The 19,563-nt window shown below is 37.6% G+C and overlaps 1 non-coding gene across 1 annotated transcript; it reads left to right on the top strand.

The window, feature by feature from the left end:
- Positions 1-18,178: 18,178 nt before the first annotated feature.
- On the top strand, positions 18,179-18,302 carry LOC129401017 (U6atac minor spliceosomal RNA). Its single transcript, XR_008628046.1, has one exon. It is a non-coding gene; the product is annotated as a U6atac minor spliceosomal RNA (small nuclear RNA).
- Positions 18,303-19,563: the final 1,261 nt, after the last annotated feature.

A 19,563-nucleotide genomic window follows, 5' to 3' on the forward strand; every position in this document is an offset into this window, starting at 1 on the left:
TGTCCTGAATGTTTTTCTACCTATATTTCTGGAGTAAACATACAGAAATCTATTTGTCTATCAAATATCATAATTTTGTTATACACATTATAATTATTTATCTTTCATATTTTCTTAATCAGAAAGCAACCTGGAGGGTGGCGGTGGCTGGGTAGTGGATGTAGTGGGGGTCGGCCAGTGAGGTATTTATCTTGGGTAGGGTGGGGCGTCTGGGTTGGACCCCTCCCTCAGATGCCGGAGATTCGAGGAGGCAGACAGAGGATCTTGTTTCCAGGTCTCATTGAACCTAGAAATTAGAAAAAAATTAGTAATATAATAACATGTTGCCTACAAGAAAGTTTATTTGGCTATAAAGAATGAACAGTAATAAGGTATATTTAATCTATGCCTCAACAATTAAGTCCTAATCTATCCTGACCACCCCAACTCTATTGATAAAGGGACAGCTTCCTCCTCCAAAAAGAAATATTTATACTCATTTTGTTGTTTTGACTTCTAAATGAATTAGCTATTAGGAAGCTATTAAATTCATTTAGTGAGAAAATGTTTAATTAAAACTTAACTTAAAGGGAGAGATTTGTGTATGGGCCCAAGAATCTGAAGTGAAGCTATTTTTAAATTATTAATATTTCAAAATTTAACCTTATTCTTAGTTTGTCTTTTTGTAATTTTATTCTAATAACTTTAAACAAATATTTTATTCTATAATGTTGCTAAATATTTTGAGTTTTTGTTGATTGTAACTTGACATTTTGCTCTCAGTCTTAGAACTGCAGATGTCTACCTCAGTTTCTTATATATTAAAAACTGTGTCTGGGGGAAGTAAATAATTAATTTTCTATTTTTTTCTTGAAAGCTCTTATCTATTGTTTCTTTCTGATTTTTGGTGTTTGGGGCACACTCAGCAGTGCTCAGGATCTCTTCTGACATGCTCAGGACCATATAGTACCAGGGATGGAACCTGGAACTCCCACATGCAAAGCAGTGTCTGATCAGTCATTGAGCTATATCTCTGGTCTTTATATCTACTTGAGTGGTGTCAGCTTGAGTTTGTTGCTGCTGCTATTGTTTGGGAGTTCAGACTGACAATAGTGGCTTGGTGCTACGGCTACATATGATGCCAGACATTGAACGCTAAGCCTCCCATAGGAAAATCAAAGTACTAATACGTGGAGCACATCTCCATTCCCTAAATTTAACTTTGAGACTCGAACTACTGTGAAATACTAAAAGTGAGAATAGCATCAACTGCCTATGAGAAAAGCTTTAACTCTCCTAGAGATGTTTACTAGGAAGAAACAAAACTAAAATGAAGCATATTGTAATTTTAGTTTACATACTTGAAATATTGTCACAAAGCATTGGCAAATATATATTTATACATCATTGGATTGTTAGAACAATAGTTGTTTTCTCTGAGTAAATTTGTCTTCTATTATGATGGTGACAAGCACAGACTCTGAAATCAGCTAACTGGAAATCCTAATTTTATAACATGCCAGAACTGTTACTCATATAGTTGGCTTAAATGCTGTTCTGTGTTGGAATCATATTATTTTTTTCATTGTTGCTATTGTTGTTTCTTGTTATTGTTACAACATTAAAAAGTATACCTAAGATGGCACACACTTAAGGCCTGCGCTCTAATGCTGACTCACATTTCTGATCACAATTACATCCTCTCTGATAGGAGATTAATTCATACTATCAGACTCATCACATATTGTAGGATAACATAGCCTCAGTAGTTTAGGTTTATTGGGTTACTCCCGTTACAGTGCTCCTATTCCTCTTTGTTTATTTGTAGCTTCTTTCTTGGTGTTCTGTTGACTTGTAAATAATGTTTTTCTCTTCTCCTTGAGTCCTTTGCATAGTTTATTCAGAGCAAGTCCTTTTTGTATGGACACAGGAAGACTTAACAAATGTTATGCTTTTGTAACCTGGGAGTCATTTGACTCTACATGATATTTTCCTCCAGGGCATCTGTTCTCTTGACCTAAGCCTCAGCTGCCCTTACTTCCTAGCACCCCCAAAGCACGGTCCCGAAGACATGGGACAAGAAGGACCCAGGGCAAGCGGTGAGTTGTGTGCTACCCTGGCATCGAGATGGGCCTGGCCAAAGGGCCTAATGCTTAACTATAAGTTAAGAGCTTGATCATGGACAAATGCTGTCATGATCCAAACAGTGATACTAGATTCGGACCCTGCTAGGGTGAGGAATGATTAATCTGGCCTGAGTGCTGTGGTCTGAGCCTGTGGCAAGATGTTGCCAGGAGAGCTGCCTTGCAAGCCTCAATGTATCCCTTGCTATGTCCATACAAAAATAACTAGTATTAAGATGTTAATAAGTTCCTGGACTAAGGAAAACAAAAAAAACCTTAAGAGTGAAGAAGGGCTTTGGAGTGCCCTGCCCTCAGGAAGGGCTTTCTTATGTTGATTTGGCTACCTGGCTGGTTGTAGCCTGGAGAGACAAGTAGAAGGAGAGAGAGAAGCCAGGGAGAAGCAGCAGTTGAGCAGTAGATCCAGAGAGAGGCCGGAGCTGGGAGTGCGGGAGATGAGAAAGATTGAAGATTGAATAAACGGTAACTAATCAGCAACCAGCTTGGTCTTCGTTCTTCCTTCACCTGTCCTTGACCACCGGCCGTCCCGATCCAGTCCACACACTGCGGTTCCAGAGCACCGAACGCGGGTGGTGCGATATTATATCAAAAATTTGGAAAGTATTTAAACTGTTTAAATATGTGATATAATTATTTTCTTTTATCCTAAAAACATATTTTAAATATCTGCAACATAGTTGTTAAATTTAAGGTGAGCCTACATTTCCTTACACTCCCCATTAGTGAAATTATTATTCTGAATTTAGGATCCACAAAACTGAACTATTGCATTTTATACATAAAAATAATATATTTTTGTAAACTGTTAGTATAAAAGCAACTAATGTTTTCAAGCATACGCAATTGTACAAACATGATACAGTGCATAAACCTAGTTGAACACTATTTAACTCCACGCTCAAAAATCATTGTTTCTTGTATATAGTGTCCCTGCAGCTCCTCAGAGAAAGTGATGGGTCATTAGACACTAAACTGGTATTCTTGAGTCCTTCTTGTTCAAGATTCTAAGACAGAAATATTCAGTTAGATAACCATAGGATTATAAATGTTTAAGAATACCCCTTTGTCTTAGCTCAAATGGAATAATCAGTAAAGCAGAATGAGACTGTGGAAAAATATAAAAACAGCAATCAAAATCAGGCTGTAGAACTCTTTCAGATGTTAGACCTGCTCACGAAAGGGTGCACAAGCTATGGTGTTAGTAATATCCATATTACTGCAAACATTGGTAGTATGGATTATTACATATATCCATGTGCCTCTGTGTAATAGTTCTGACTAATCTTATTTCCATATGCATTATGCTCAGAGAAGGCCTGGAATAGGAAAAATCAGTCCAAAAATATATTAGAGAGGTCAGAAACTTCTTAATCTACTTGATGACAATGTAAAGGAAATGATATATATTAATTTTAATCAATAATTGCTGTTTTGCTAATTAAACAGCTCATAATACCTCTTAAAGTATATATATACACACATGTTTTATTTTATTGAATCACCATGAGATAATTACAAGATTTCATGTTTGGGTTATAATCACACAATGATCAAACACCCATCCCTCTACCAGTGCACATTCCCCACCACCAACATCCCCAGTATACCCACTTTTCCCACCCTCCCCATGCCTCTATGGCAGACAATATTCCTCATAGTCTCTCTCTTCTTTGGGGCATTATGGTTTGCAATATAGATACTGAGAGTTTATCATGTTTAGTCTATTATTTACTTTCATCACACATCTCCCATCCGGACTGATTCCTCCAGCCATCATTTTCTTAGTGATCCCTTCTCTATTCCAGCTGCTTTCTTCCCTCTGCTCATGAGGCAGGCTTCCAGCTATAGAGCAGTATTTCTGACCTGTATCTATTGTTCTTGGATATCAGCCTCATGTTATGCTATTTAATACTCCACAAATGAGTGCAGTTCTTCTATGTCTGTCCCTCTCTTCCTGACTCATTTCACTTACCATGATACTCTCCATGTCTATACATTTATAAGCAAATTTCATGACTTCATCTCTCCTACCAGCTGCATAGTATTCCATTGTGTAGATGTTCCCAAGGATTGCTTAGCTATTTGTGGGGGGTTATTGTTCCATATGAATTTCAGGAGTGTTTTGTCTATTTCTTTGAAAAATATCATGGGTATTTTGAACTCATCATACCCCTAAAAGTCGTGGGCTGGGAGAGTTCCTTCTAATTTGGATGTGCTCAGGATATTCAGGGAGAGAAAAGGCAGGCTCCAGAACCAGAGAGGGCTTGAAGGTTTATTCCTGTGCCAAAGACTTTACTCCAGACATTTCGAACATCTGGATTTATCTGAACCCCATCATTTTATTTAAAAAATCTGGTATCCTGGCCCCAAGGGACACAGCCCCTGCAACCAACCTCAACTACCCAACCGCCGCCACACTTCAGACCATTTTCCACATGTTCAGGCTGAGCTGGATGCATGAGCGAAGTCCCATGGAACCCAGGTAATGCAGAACTCTGTGATCTTGGACTCTGTGCTCAATGGGACCAAAGATCCTCTGACTGCATCTCCCACTCTCCGGCGACCTGGGGGTCACACCCATAAGCCACTTCCTACCAGCACCAGATAATCTCATCGGCCACCCTCCAGAACTCATGGCTGCTTCTCCCAGAAGGGAGCATAAAATGAGGCCCCCATAACCATGCCACTGGACTCTGGCTGTTTTCACTCAGGGTGCCCCAGAGGGGGGTGGTGAGAGCCCTCCCCACCCCAAGGGACCCAGCCCTGGCAGCCGACCTCCACAACCCCCACCACCACGCTCCAGGCCACTTTTCAACATGCTCGGTCTAAGCCTCACACATGAGTGAACATATTCTAGGACACTTAATCATAGAGGGAAATAAATATATATGCCTCTCGGAAAGCCTGACAAGCTACTGAGAGTATCCCACCCTCATGGCAGAGCTTGGCAAGCTCCCCGTGGCATATTCGATATGCCAAAATCTAACAATAACAGGTCTCCTTTCCCTGACCCTGAAAGAAGTCTCTAATCATTGGGAAAGATAAGTAAGGGGAGACTGCTAAAATCTCAGGGCTAGGATAAATGGAGATCTTATTGGCACCTGCTTGAATAAATCGATGAACAACAGGATGACAGTGATACAGTGATGCAGTGATCCTTATATAGGAACTGCATTAAATTTGTATAGTGCTTTGGGCAGTATAGCCATTCTGATAATGTTAATCCTCCCTGTCCATTAGCAAGGGATGTGTCTTCATTTCCTAGTGTCCTCTTTTATTTTTTGAAGTAGTGTTTTGTAATTTTCTTTGTATAGATCCTTCACCTTTTTGGTTAAGTTGATTTCAAGGTACCTGATTTTCTGAGGCACTATTGTGAATGGGATTTTTTTTAATGTTTCTTTCTTCTCTTTTGTTATTTGCATATAGAAAGCCATAGACTTTTGGGTGTTAAATTTGTAGCCTGCTACTTTACTATATCGACCTTTTGTTTCTGTGAGCTTTTCTGTAGTCTTTAGGGTTTTCTAAGTATAGGATCATATTGTTTGCAAATAGTTATAGCTTGACCTCTTCCTTTTCTATCTGTATGCCCTTGATATATTTTTCTTGACTAACTGCTATAGCCAAGACTTCCAGTACTATGTTGAATAGGAGTGGTGAAAGCAGTCAACCTTGTCTTGTGCCTTATCTTAGAGAGAAGGCTTTTAGTTTTTCCACATTGTGAATAATACTTACCGTGGGCTTGTGGTACATGGCTTTGACTATATTGAGGAAAGTTCCTTCAATGCCCATTTTGCTGAGAGTTTTCACCATAAATGTGTGTTGGATCTTGTCAAATGCTTTCTCTGCATCTATTGATATGATCATATGGTTTTTATCATTTATTTTATTGATATGTTAATGTTAAACCATCCTTCCATACCTGGGAAGAATCCTACTTGGTGATGGTATATGATCCTTTTGATTGGATCCAACGATTTGATAAACTCATTGGATTCTATTTTCTAATATTTTGTTGAGGATCTTTTTGTCTGCATTCATCAGAGATATTGGCCTATAATTCTCTTTCTTTGTGGTAACTCTGTCTGCTTTTGATATCAGAATGATATTTGCTTCATAGAAACTATTCAGAAGTGTTTCTGATACTTCAATTTCCTGGAAAAGCTTAAAGAGGACTGGGAATAAGTCCTCTTTAAAGATTTGGAAGAATTCATTAGTGAATCCATCTGGGCCAGGACTTTTGTGCTTGATGAGAATTTTTATTACTGGTTCAATTTCCTTGATGGTGATAGGTCTGGTCAGGTATTCCAGGTCTTCTTGGTTCAGTCTTGGGAGGCTATAGGAATCTAGAAATTTATCCATTTCAAAGTTTTCCTATTTCATGGCATAAATCTTCTCAAAGTAATCTCTGAGGATCCTTTAAATTTCTGTAGTTTCTGTGGTCAGTTCTCCTTTTCATTTCTGATTTAGTTTATTAGGGTTTTCTCTCTTCCTTTTTTTTGGTGAGTCTTGCTAGGGGTTTATCAATCTTGTTTATTTTCTCAAAGAACCAGCTCTTGGTTTCATTGATCTTTTATATTGTTTTTTGGGGTTTCCATCTAATTTATTTCTGCTCTTAGTTTTGTTATTTCCTTGCTCCTGCCTGGGTTGGTTCCTTTTGTTGGTCACTCTTCAAGCTCTTAAGCTTTGAGGTTAGGTTACTTATGTGGGCTCGGTCCTCCTTCCTGAGGAATGCTTGTAGAGGTATAAACTTTCCTCTTAACACAGCTTTTGCCGTGTCCCATAAGTTTTGGTAACTCGTGTCCTCATTTTTGGTCATTTCCATGAATCTTTTGATTTTCTCTTTGATTTTCTTCCTAAGTTACTCATTGTTCAATAGTGAACTGTTTAATTTCCAGGTGTTTGATTTGATTTTCTGTTTGTGTGTGATTTACTTCTATTTTCAGTGCATCATAGTCTGAGAAGACCGTTGATACAATCTCTATCTTCCTAATTTTATGGAGGCATGTTTTGTGGCTCAGTATGTGTTCTATCTTGGAGAATGTCCCATGCATACATGAGAAGAATGTGTATTAAGCTTTATGAGGATGGAGTGTCTTGTATACATCTACTAAGCCCCTTTCTACCATTTCTTCCTTCAGATAAAGTATATTCTTGCTTAGCTTGAGTCTGTTTGAGCTATCAAGAGGTGATAAAACAGTGTTAAAATCTCCCACTAGTATTGTGTTGCTATCAATGTCTTCCTTCAATTCTAGGAGTAGTTGCTTTAAGTACTTTTCTGGTCACTCATTAGGAGCATATATATTTTTAGGAGTGTAAGTTCTTCCTGCTGTACAGATCCTTTGATCAATAAGAAATGACCTTCACTGTCTCTCGTGACCTTCTTCGGTATGAAATCAATGTGGTCTGATACCAGAATGGCCACCCCAGCTTTTTTATTGGAGTTGTTTGCCTGTAGAATTGTTTTCCAGCCTTTGAGTCTGAGTTTGTGTTTGCTTTGACTGTTCAGATGTGTTTCTTGCAGGCAGCAGAACATTGGGTTCAATTTTCTGATCCATCCTGCCATTCTGTGCCTTTTTATTGGTGTATTTATCCCATTGATGTTGAGATTATTGTTATGGGGTGTTATCCCTTCTTTCTGCCAAAGTTTGGTGTATTTGAGGGGCTTGTCTTGTCTTAAAGTAGCCCATTTACTTGTTATTGTAACCATGGTTTTGTGTCTATGAATTTCCTGAGCTATTGTTTGTCTGTGAAACTGTGTGTTCTTCCTTCTGATATGAATGAAAATCTAGCTGGGTAAAGTATTTTGGTGAGGCATTTGTTTCATTGAGTTTTTTTCACTATATCCCACCACTCTTTTCAGGCCCTGAGGGATTCATCAGAAAAGTTGGCTGTGAATCTTAGGGATGCTCCTTTATACGCAATTTCTTTCTTTGATCTTGCAGCTTTCAGAATTTTGTCTCTGTCTAAGGTTTTTGTCATTTTGATCGGGATGTGTCTTGAGGTATTTTTATTTGGGTGTCTTCTAGCTGGTCCCTTTTGGGCCTCCTGAATGTGGTCCTATGTCTTCTTCAGCTCTGGGAATGTCGTAGCAATGATGTCTCTAACAGTTTCTTCTTTGTCAGGGCTTTCTTCTTGTCCCTCTGGGACTCTAATAATTCATATGTTAGTCCTCTTGGCTTCATCTCTTGACATCTGTTTTCTGATTGTGAGTCTCTTTTCCATTTTCTGCTCTTTTCAGAAGATCAATCTGCACTTGATCTTCAAGCTCACTAATTCTCTCTCAGCAGCTGTTACTCTGCTGCTGAGGTCTTCCACAGAGTTTTTCAATTCACCTGCTAGTTTTTGTCAGATATCTTATTTCCATTTGTAGTTTTGTTTGCATTTTCCTCATTTCTACTTTCAAATTCTCTTATATTTCATTGGTGGTGTGTTCCATTGCTTCTTTCAGCTCCCTATGCATCCTCAGTAACTCCCTTCTAAATTCCTTGTCAGAGAGGTTGTCTAATACTTCATGACTGTAGGGGTCATCTGAGATAGTCTCTTCACTAAGTAAGCTTGGTGGGTTTCTGTGTTGTTTTGCCATTGTGACCTGTGGGGTTTAGATCCTGACACTCACTGTTACTATTGTGCTTCTGGTGTAATATTAACTGAGGTGTGGGTGATGACTTATTGGTCTGATGTATTTCTGTTGATTAAAATGCCTTAGTGAAGGTTTGACTTAAAAGGCTAATTTATGGTTCTTACAGGGTATTGAGGAGGAGAATAACTTGTGGCTGCATTAGTGGCCACAGCCCCAGGGAACGCCTCCCTGCGCTGTGTAATACCTGGATTGGATGGGGGAAGGACAAAGGGCAGTTCCGATGGCCATCTGCATATCTGATTCCTGTCCCTCTAAAGTGTATTTCTTATTCATGTGTCTCATAAATTTTACATAAGTTTTCTAGATATTTTTGCACTGGTTTCCAGGGGTTTTAGACTACCTTTCTTATCTTCTGATTCCAGTTTAATTGTGGCCATCCAGTTCTTGCAAGTCTTGCCCTGAATGCCTGATTCCAAATTCTAACTTTAGAGTTTAACTTCTATAATAGTATGCTGTAAAAAACTAAGGCTCGCCGAGGGGCGAGTGCACTCACGGGTTCTCCGGGCGGCTCTGTCTCACCGCCCGCGTTCGGTGCTCTGGAACCACGGTGTATGGACTGGATCGGGAAGGCCGGTGGTCAAGGACAGGCGAAAGAAGAACGAGGACCAAGCTGGTTGCTGATTAGTTACCGTTTATTCAATCTTCCATCTTTCTCATCTCCCGCACTCCCTGCTCAGGCCTCTCTCTGGATCCACTGCCGCTTCTTCCTGGCTTCTCTCTCTCCTCCCACTTGTCTCTCCCACCTTGCCCTCTAGGCTATAACCAGCCAGGTAGCAAAATCAACATAAGAAAGGCCTTCCTGAGGGCAGGGCACTCCAAAGCCCTTCCTCACTCTTAAGGTTTTTTTCTTTTCCTTAGTCCAGGAACTTATTAACATCTTAATACTAGTTATTTTTGTATGGACATAGCAAGGGATACATTGAGGCTTGCAAGGCAGCTCTCCTGGCAACATCTTGCCACAGGCTCAGACCACAGCACTCAGGCCAGATTAATCATTCCTCACCCTAGCAGGGTCCGAATCTAGTTATCACTGTTTGGATCATGACAGCATTTGTCCATGATCAAGCTCTTAACTTATAGTTAAGCATTAGGCCCTTTGGCCAGGCCCATCTCGATGCCAGGGTAGCACACAACTCACCGCTTGCCCTGGGTCCTTCTTGTCCCACATCGGGACCGTGCTTTGGGGGTGCTAGGAAGTAAGGGCAGCTGAGGCTTAGGTCAAGAGAACAGATGCCCTGGAGGAAAATATTATGTAGAGTCAAATGACTCCCAGGTTACAAAAGCATAACATTTGCTAAGTCTTCCTGTGTCCATACAAAAAGGACTTGCTCTGAATAAACTATGCAAAGGACTCAAGGAGAAGAGAAAAACATTATTTACAAGTCAACAGAACACTAAGAAAGAAGCTACAAATAAACAAAGAGGAATAGGAGCACTGTAACGGGAGTAACCCAATAAACCTAAACTACCTGAATCTATGTTATCCTACAGTATGCCAAGAGATTCTTTCAGTTGGTGGTATCAGTACACTGATTTGTGACCACAGGACAAAATCAATTGAATGCAATATTTGAAGAATGCTGTTATGTTGGTTACAACAATCATCCAACATAAACAATGGATATTTGTCTAATATGTTTAATGATACCTACTTTAATGGTGGGCTGGAGCGATAGTACAGTGGGTAGGGCATTTGCCTTACGTGTGGCTAACCCGGTTCAACTTCTCTGTTCCTCTCAGAGAGTCTGGCAAGCTACCGAGAGTATCCTGCCCACACAGCAAAGCCTGGCAAGCTACCAATGGTGTATTTGATATGCCAAAAACAGTAACAGCAAGTCTCACAGTGGAGACATTACTGGCTCCCACTTGAGCATATCAATGAACAATGGGACAACAGTGCTGCAGTGCTACAGTGCTACTTTAATGACACAGTCAGAGAACTCTCTGCTTCCATTATACTGCTAAACATAAACTCTTATGAGTTACAATTTTAAAAATGGAGTTTATAGGAAACATTCTCTGAAGAAGGTTAAATGGAATCTGGAGTAATTTTTTTCTGGTTATGTGTGATATTTTTTCCCTTATGCTTGTCTCATAAAGAGAGTTATTTTATTTATAGGATTATTTAGTAGTATGTGGTAACATAACTGCAATGCAGTTAGCATTTATGCTCATAAAACAGTAGCATAATACATGAAAATTGATGATTTTTTGTAAAAAATAATGATTTTTATAATATATTGCATTATTTTCTGGCTCAAAGTCTATAGAACTATTCTACAAAAGACATTGTCATGATAAATACAAAACCTAAATACACACATATGCTTGACTAAAAGCAATTCTTCAAGCACAAGTGAAAAGTAAACCATTATACCCTGACAATAATTTTCACCTGTGTGTTAAATTATGTAAAATCATAGCTGTTGTTTAAGTCAATTGAGAATCAGATTTTCTAATAAATTGAAGTGACCATAAAATGATTGTTACATTTTAAGTCTATGATTAAAGTAGTTCTTCAGCTTTTATTTCAAAGGAACAAGACAAAGATTTTTCAATATGATTGAATAGTTCATTTTATCTTAAGTTTTCCTCAGGACCTTTCCCAGATTATAAGTCTCATTATTATCAGCAATATAGGATAAAACACATTTTGTATATGTCCATTGCCAGATATACTTTTTGCAAATACCTTCTATTGTCCTGTGGTTATCTTTTACTCTAATGCTATGTACTTAAAAAGCTATTTGGGTGAGGGGAGGGTGGCTAGTGAAACAAAATTAGCTCAGTTTATATTTATAAGGTAGCAGATTATTTATTCTTTTTAATATGTAGTCATTATTTGGTATAATAGTAACATATTAAATATATTACTATTACTATTATATTAATAGTAATATATTTAATGTTACTATTAAATTAGTAATTTAACTAGTAATATATTAGATGTTATATTTAATATATTATTATTAAATATAATAGTAATATATTTAATATGTTACTATTATACAAAATAATGACATGTTTCTATATTTTGCTTTATGGATATTTTTCCTTTTCTGCATATTTGGTTACTCAGACTAAACTGCCTACTACATTGGTCAAGTATGACCAGGAGGCACACTGTGCCTGCTGAATACCACTCTGGAATCGCTTTCCCAACCAAAAACTACTTTTGGACAATAAGACATATCAGATATGGAGGTAAAACATATTCAAAAGAAAAATAATATATGTTGATAGAAATTTATTTACTTTCATTTATATTTAAAGTATATGTGTCAATTTGAATAAAAAGTCAAGCCACAAAACTAAAGGATACAAAAATTATGTGATGATGTATTAAAATAAAACAGTGCAGAAATACAAACATATCAAAAATTAAATATGTGACTATTATCAAAAACCTGGGTAAAGAGGAGCTAGGAGGACTCGTCAATGGTTGGAATTTACCAGAAGTGTTTGTGATTTTGAGGGTGGGTAAGATAGAATAGGAACCAGTGTGACAATAATATTTGGAACTGATCAAATGGACAAGAACTAAAGAACTATGTGTGAAGGGATATGCATAATAGAGTTTTAGTATTTGTATTGCAAACCAAAATGCCCCAAAGTGGTGGTGGGAGAGAGAGAGAGAAACACAGAGAGATAGAGATAGAGAGAGACAGACAGAGAGAGAGAGAGAGAGAGAGAGAGAGAAAGAGAGAGAGAGAGAGAGAGAGAGAGAGAGAGAGAGAGAGAGAGAGAGAGAGAGAGAGAGAGAGAGACATGTTCCTGCATAAAGGAAGACTGTGTGGAAGGTGGGGTTGTTGATGGGAGGGAAACTGGGGACAGTGGTGCCGGGAAATGTACATTGGTGGAGGGATGGATATTGGAGCACTGTATGACTGAATCCTAATCAAAACAGCTTTGTAAGGGTCTATCTTACAGTGATTTAATTTTTAAAAATCTATTTAAAAAAAAGAAAAGATAAGCAACAACAACAACAAATGTCAAAGGCATTAGCTTACTTAGGGGCAAAATGATCGTTAATGGTCACGAGTTGCTTCACCAGTGCCTATTCTTTGAACATAGAATATATTTCAGTCTTGTCTTGGAAGAAATTTTGTTTAGGTTACTGAGTTCTGAGCAAAGAAGACATGAAATGCTATAGAAGACATGAAAGACATAAATGCTAATTCCATTCCTAGTTTATAAAACCTTCCTTCAGTGAGTACTTCATTCTTCTTTGCCATCAATTTAATATAGTACCTGTTTTCAATGTAGAGGACTGTGGAGACTTTACACAAAAGGAATAGAGATCTTTGAATATCTGCAGAGATCAAAGTCTGGCAGTCAGCCTATTTCACAATGTGTTTTAAGAAATAGTTTTACTATGTAAGATTTAGAGATTTTCAGTTTGTCATATATCCTGAGTCCTGCAAAATAGTTATTGAAATTCTCTAGTACAGTAAAATAATTATGTGAAATTTGAGAGTATTTTTAAATATAGTGAAGGAAATATTCATAAGAAAAAATGCACATCCAGTTTAGTATAGTTGCTATCCTTGCAAAAAAAGTGGGAAAAGATTGCAGAGTAATGCATTAACACTGTTTCCAAAATTTATTGGTGAACATATCTGTAGCAGAAAATATTTTTATTTATCTATAAGTGGATGCGAAGGTGGAGAATGTATTTCTAATATTTTGTGTGTGATTAGTTTGCTAACAGAAAAATAAAAATTAAAGATAAAAATTCAATTAATGTGATATGCTAAGTTTAAGGAGGCAGCTCTAGAAAATTAGATAATTCCATATAATACTAAGCAAATTAATGTTTGGTATGTTAAAATTTTTGTTTGATATTTAAAAAATTACATAGACATTTTTATCATTATTGATTTTATGATAGAAATGACTATTTTATGAAAATATACAACACATAAGGAAAAAATTAGATTCAAAATATTAGGCAAGCAAAATATACTAAAAGAGGAAGCTTGAAACATTTTATGGGTAAGCAGTTTAGTTGGAGAGTTTTGAATAAATGGAAAAATGGAAAAATGAGTCATATTCTTTCAACCCTTGTGAATCAAATCAGAGCTTTGTGTTTTAAGAATTTACTTGGTAAAATAAATTAGTATTGTATTAGCACTCTTATAGAAAAAGTATACAAAATAAGAACAAAAATACAAAACACAAGTATCTGAAGTGATTGGAGTACACATAAGTGCACATTTTTGAATGATGTCAAGACTTGTAAGAAAGTAGAATAGGGTAGGCTTTCCATTTCAGTTTCTGGTCTGAAGAAATGACAAATGCAGCACAGTCAAAATGTGTGGCTGTAACTAACAAATGACTAACAGTCAAAAATGCAATTGTGACATCTTCTTGTCATTCAAAAATTGTGAGAGTTTGAAACAGCTAGAGCAACTGAAAATTAAAGGTAATACTTTAGTAGTAAGGCAGCTAGAAGCATGTGAGAGAGATTCTAGAAATATTTGTATATAACTATGAATAAATATTGTGACCCTAAATTACACATTTGTAACAGAGTAACATATCCCAATGTGAGATAGAGTAGAAATTAGATAACTTCTCAAGAACCATTCTTCTTATCAGTCGAACTGAAAGAATATTTGAAAATAGGGATGGCAGCTCAGAAGGTTGGAGCACATGCCTTGCATTTGTGAGGCTCTGGGTTTGATCCTAGAAATGCATCACCCCTTCCAATGAGCACTCTGTGTAGTCTTTGTGCTCCATAGGCACCATCCAGTGTGACACTAGTGTCCCCAAGCAGTGGCAGGTTGGCCCTCATGGGTTCTAGCACTGCTGAATCCATGAAACATCATATCATTAATAGTGTCCTCACTGAATCAATAGGCCCCACTTTCAGGATTACTGGGAGAACTCTTTGGGCTCCTGAGCACTTCTTTGTTGTCCACTCCCAGAGAAAACTAAAACTTAAAAGGAAAAAAGGTAAATTCCAGAGATTCAAAGAAGAATATATATCTTAGGTACAATCCAAAACTATTCAAAAGGATTTAGAACATGACCCAGTCTCAAAAGAAAAAACGTTATAGACTAAATTTAGAAGTTAGTGAAAAAAATTAAACATCAAAACTGGATTTTATGATGGACTAGAATATTTACTAATAAAATAATATATGTGTGTGCAGGTGTGTGTACATGCAAAAAATCTCAACAACATAATGATCTAATAACTAAGATCCAGTTATAAATGTTATAGCTAAAAGATTAAATAAAAAATCTGAAATTTACAGGATAAGAAAAGGAATTCAGGTATCTGGTACTTATTTGGATAGTGCCCACCCTGCTCCAGCTCCTAGTACCAGTAATTGCTCCCCCACCAGAACTGGCTGGAGTGGTCCCCAAGAGTAAAGCCAGGAGTAAGCCCTGAGCACAGCTGGGTGTGACCTAACACATCCCTGCCCTTCCCCTCTGTACCAAGAAAATTTTTTAAATATCTGAAATTTAAAATTTTTTAAACTTAATGTAATGGGATAAAGAGGAAAACATATTGGTGCAGTTGAAAATAAAAGGCCTATTATTATTCATTTTGTGTTTCTACTTTCAATTAGGACTTACTTTCCTTTTAAATCTATTTCTGGGATGACTAGTTTAATGGCTGAGTTGCTTTAACGGTTTTGAATCTGAAAATATCAGTATTACTTTTTCAAATCTTAGTAATAATTTAGCTGGTTAGAGATGATCACGTTATAGATGTTTTCCACTCAGCACTTTGTATTTGTATGGCTTGTGTCTACCTTTGGACCTGTAATTTCTGTTGAACTTTATGAGATTCCATAAAATTATCTCAGTTTATTCTCCAGCTGCTTTTAGGAGTCCATTTTTTTTATCACTTTTCATTTTAACATTAACATGTTTTAATGTGCATCTTTTCTGCCTTTGTTTGGTTAGGAATTCTGAGCTACCAGTGTCGAAGTGTCTAAGTCCTTTCTCAACTTGGTGAGATACTTGCAATGATTTATCAAAATAAAAATTCAGTCTCTTTCTACATTTTCTTCTTATTCCTCATAATACTAGTTTTGATCGCTTGAAGCAACCCCATACAATTTTTACAGTTTCTTCACTGCTTGTGCTTTACTTATTTGCTCATCTTTTGGATGTTTTTCCCTTGAGTTTTGACTTCTTGCATTCTGTCATGTACCCCCTTTGTTGCGTCTCTGTTTGTTTGCTTGAGACACCTGGCTGTGCTGTGTTTACTCATGAATCTGCATTCAGGGATCACTCCTGTGAATGATCAGGGCTCTATGAGGTGCCAGACATGGATCCCTCTCAGCCATATATATATAGCAAAAGTCCATCTTCCTAGGCCCTGTTTCATTGTTTTTAATTCCAGTTACTTTATCCTTTAGCTCTGTCATTTGTTTAGACTTTTTATCATCACTGTATCACTGTTATCCTGTTGTTCATCAATTTACTCGATAGGGCACCAGTAACATCTCCATTTGTCCCAGCCCTGAGATTTTAGCAGCCTCTGCTTACTCATTTTCCCCAATCACCGGAGGCTCCTTTCAGGGTCAGGGGAATGAAACCTGTTATTGGCATATCGAATATGCCATGGGAAGCTTGCCAGCCTCTTCCATGAGGGTGGGATACTCTTAGTAGTTTGCTGGGCTCTTTGAGAGGCATATACACACACACACATATATAAATATATATATGTATATATATATATATATATTTCCTTTATGATGCTGTGTCCAGGAATATGTTCACTTATGCGTGTGCCTAGGCCCGAGCATGTAGAAAGTGGTGGCCTGGAGCTTGGTGGTTGGTAATGGAGGTCGGCTGCCAGGGCTGGGTCCCTTGGGGCCGGGAGGGCTCCCGCCTGCCCCCCTTTGGGGCACCCAGCGTGGAAACAGCCTCTGGCGCAAAATCTAGTGGCATGGTTATGGGAGCCTCAATTTATGCTCCCTTCTGGAAGAAGCACCTCTTGAGGGTGACTGATGAGATTATCTGGCGCCGGCAGAAGGTGGCTTATGATTATGACCCCTGGGTGGCCGGAGATTGGGGAAGGCAAGCAGAGGATCTCTGCTTCTGGGTCCCATTGAGCCCAGAGTCCAAGATCACAAAGTTCCTCATTACCTGGGTTCCGTGGAACTTTGTTCATGCTTGAGGCTCGGCCCCAGCATGTGGAAAGTGACCTGGAGCATGGTGGTAGTTAGGTAGTGGAGGTTGACTGCCAGGGCTGGGTCCCTTGGGGCCAGGGGAAGGAGGCTCTCACCCTCTACCCTCTGGAAACAGAGGCTATTTCCACAGATTTACTTACAGTAAAAGTATTACAAATTCAGAAGGGCCGTTTATCAATTAAGCAAATTTCTGTGAATTGTTTCAAGCGAGATTTCAGTAACTAGTTTTAAAATACTGTAAATATATCTAATCTTTGCAAAATTTATGATTGTCAGGAATAAGAATGTAAGCAGTCTTGATTTTCTGGATTAATTATCATAGTGACCTTGCTAAAAATCCCAATGTCTATTGGCAAAATATGATCGTAGTAGTTGGAATTTTTTCTGATATAAGTAGTTACAAAATTAATCCACATAGAATGAAGAACTGGATTATTTTATAGTATAAAAAAGTAGGATTTACACAAATCCTGCTGGCTCCTGAACGGCCATCATCCCAGAGGCACACAAACCAATTTCTGCCAAACCCAGCAGCTTTTGGCAGAAATGCATGTGGACTGAGCATTAAACTACAGCATTGTGCCATCCCGGATGGGGAAAGTTGTTTGTCCCTTCCGCCTTTTCTCCCTGGCAGCGAGGTGGCTGCCACCTTTTCAGAACCTATTGGACAGCCAGGTATGAGACTGCAGTGACGTGACACCAAAGGGCCTCACAGAATGGCGGGTGGAACCGGCCACTCTCCCTGCCCCAACGAGGCCCCGAATTGCCGCTTATGAACCGCTGCTGGTTCCTGAATGGCCATGATCCCAGAGGCACACAAAACAATCTCAAAATCCAGAGGCTTTTGGCAGAAATCCCTCCATACTTACTACTAAAATATCAGAAATCCAAAATGCTCTTCATATCAGAATGGAAAACAAATTGTCTAATGATGCCTTTTCAGCAGGTCTGAATGTTGGGGAAAATTCCAAATAATAATGGTGGATCTTTTGTCAAAATACTGAATGTGATTAAAGTGGAGAGAGAGAGAGTAAGGTGGAAATCATCTGCCACATAGGTGGATGCAAGGGATGGGATAGGGGGTATACTGGGGTTCTTGGTGGTGGAGGATATGCACTGGTGAGGGGATGGGTATTTGAACATTGTATGACTGAAACTGAGACTGGAAAGCTTTGTAACTGTTCTCACAGTGATTCAATTTTAAAAAATAATAAAAAATAAATTTAAAAGTGTAGGTTTTTTTGTATAAACACTAAACCACAGTGTTGTATGAAAGGAGAGAAGGTTAGCACTCCCCTTGACAAGGATGGAAGAGGCTTCGGCCTTGCAACATGGATACGATTAAGGCACTGCCACCTACTTCGTGGCATCTAACCAACGTTCTTTTAGAAAAAAAAAACAATAAACCACAACTGTAAAAATACTAATCTGAGAAATTTCAAAATTAGGATATAGTTATTTCACAACCCCTCAATAACTGCAAATAATTTTCCTCATTTTGGAGAACAACTTAAAGAAGCCTCTGATCAAAATTTAACTTTGAATCATAAATAAAGAATTTTAATGCGGGATTTTATTGTGTCCATAAGATATTCAATACATAAAATAGAGAAATTGTCACTTGAGATATAAATAATTCTTGAAATATTGACTCAATGTCAGAGGCAATGTAAAATCATGAAGTCATTTGAGAAACAATATATAATAAATCTGACATTTGTTCCAGTAATTCTACTTCTGGATATATACTAAATATAACTGAAAAGAAGCCTTGAAGATATAATTGAACTTACCTGCTCATGGCATCACCATTCACAATAGCTTAAGATTGTAAGAAATCCAAGAAACCCTCAAAGGATAAATATGTACAAAGTTTAATATACAAGTAAAAAACCTTAAAAATGAAGGAAATTGGGGGTCCAGAAAGATAGTACAGTACATAGATTGCATACCTTCATGCGGCCAAATGAACTTTGATCCTTGATACGCCATATGCTCCCTAAAGTACAACCAGGAGTTATCTTTGAGCATAGAGCCAAGAGTGAATTAAACTGCCTGTGTGGTTCAAAAGACCAAAAACCAAATAAAAAAAGGGAATTATGAGACATGTTATAGCATGTGTAAACCTTGAAGATATTATAAAGTAAGCCACTAAAAAAAGGACAATAGTCAAGTTCATATTTTTTGAAAGTACCCAGGGGATGGAAGGAGCTGGAAGTGTATATTCAGCTTACTTTATAAACTTTCTCTCTTGTGAGATTAAAAAGTTCTAAAGATGATTTCATATCATCCTGACCTGATAATAAAATGTCACTTAAATGATTCAATATTAAATAATATGTAATATATATATATATTTTACCACAATATAAAAGGCATAGACTTAGTTCTACTAATGACATGTTGGCAACAATGAGTAAGTCCTTAAACTAAAGCTACATATTTTAGAAAAATGGTTAGAAAGATAATATGCTTCACAGCCTAATTGTTCACACTGAAAAATAATTGTACTCTGTTTTTAAGTACTACTGACGAAACTGGAAAAAAAATCACAAAATGGTCACACCCTACATCTTTAAACAAAACAAAAAAAAATGGCATTAAATCCTCAATAGTTCTGTGAAATTCAGAAAATGTAGAATTACAG

The sequence above is a fragment of the Sorex araneus genome, chromosome 1 (assembly GCF_027595985.1).
Source record: "Sorex araneus isolate mSorAra2 chromosome 1, mSorAra2.pri, whole genome shotgun sequence".
In the NCBI taxonomy this organism is placed as follows: domain Eukaryota; kingdom Metazoa; phylum Chordata; class Mammalia; order Eulipotyphla; family Soricidae; genus Sorex; species Sorex araneus.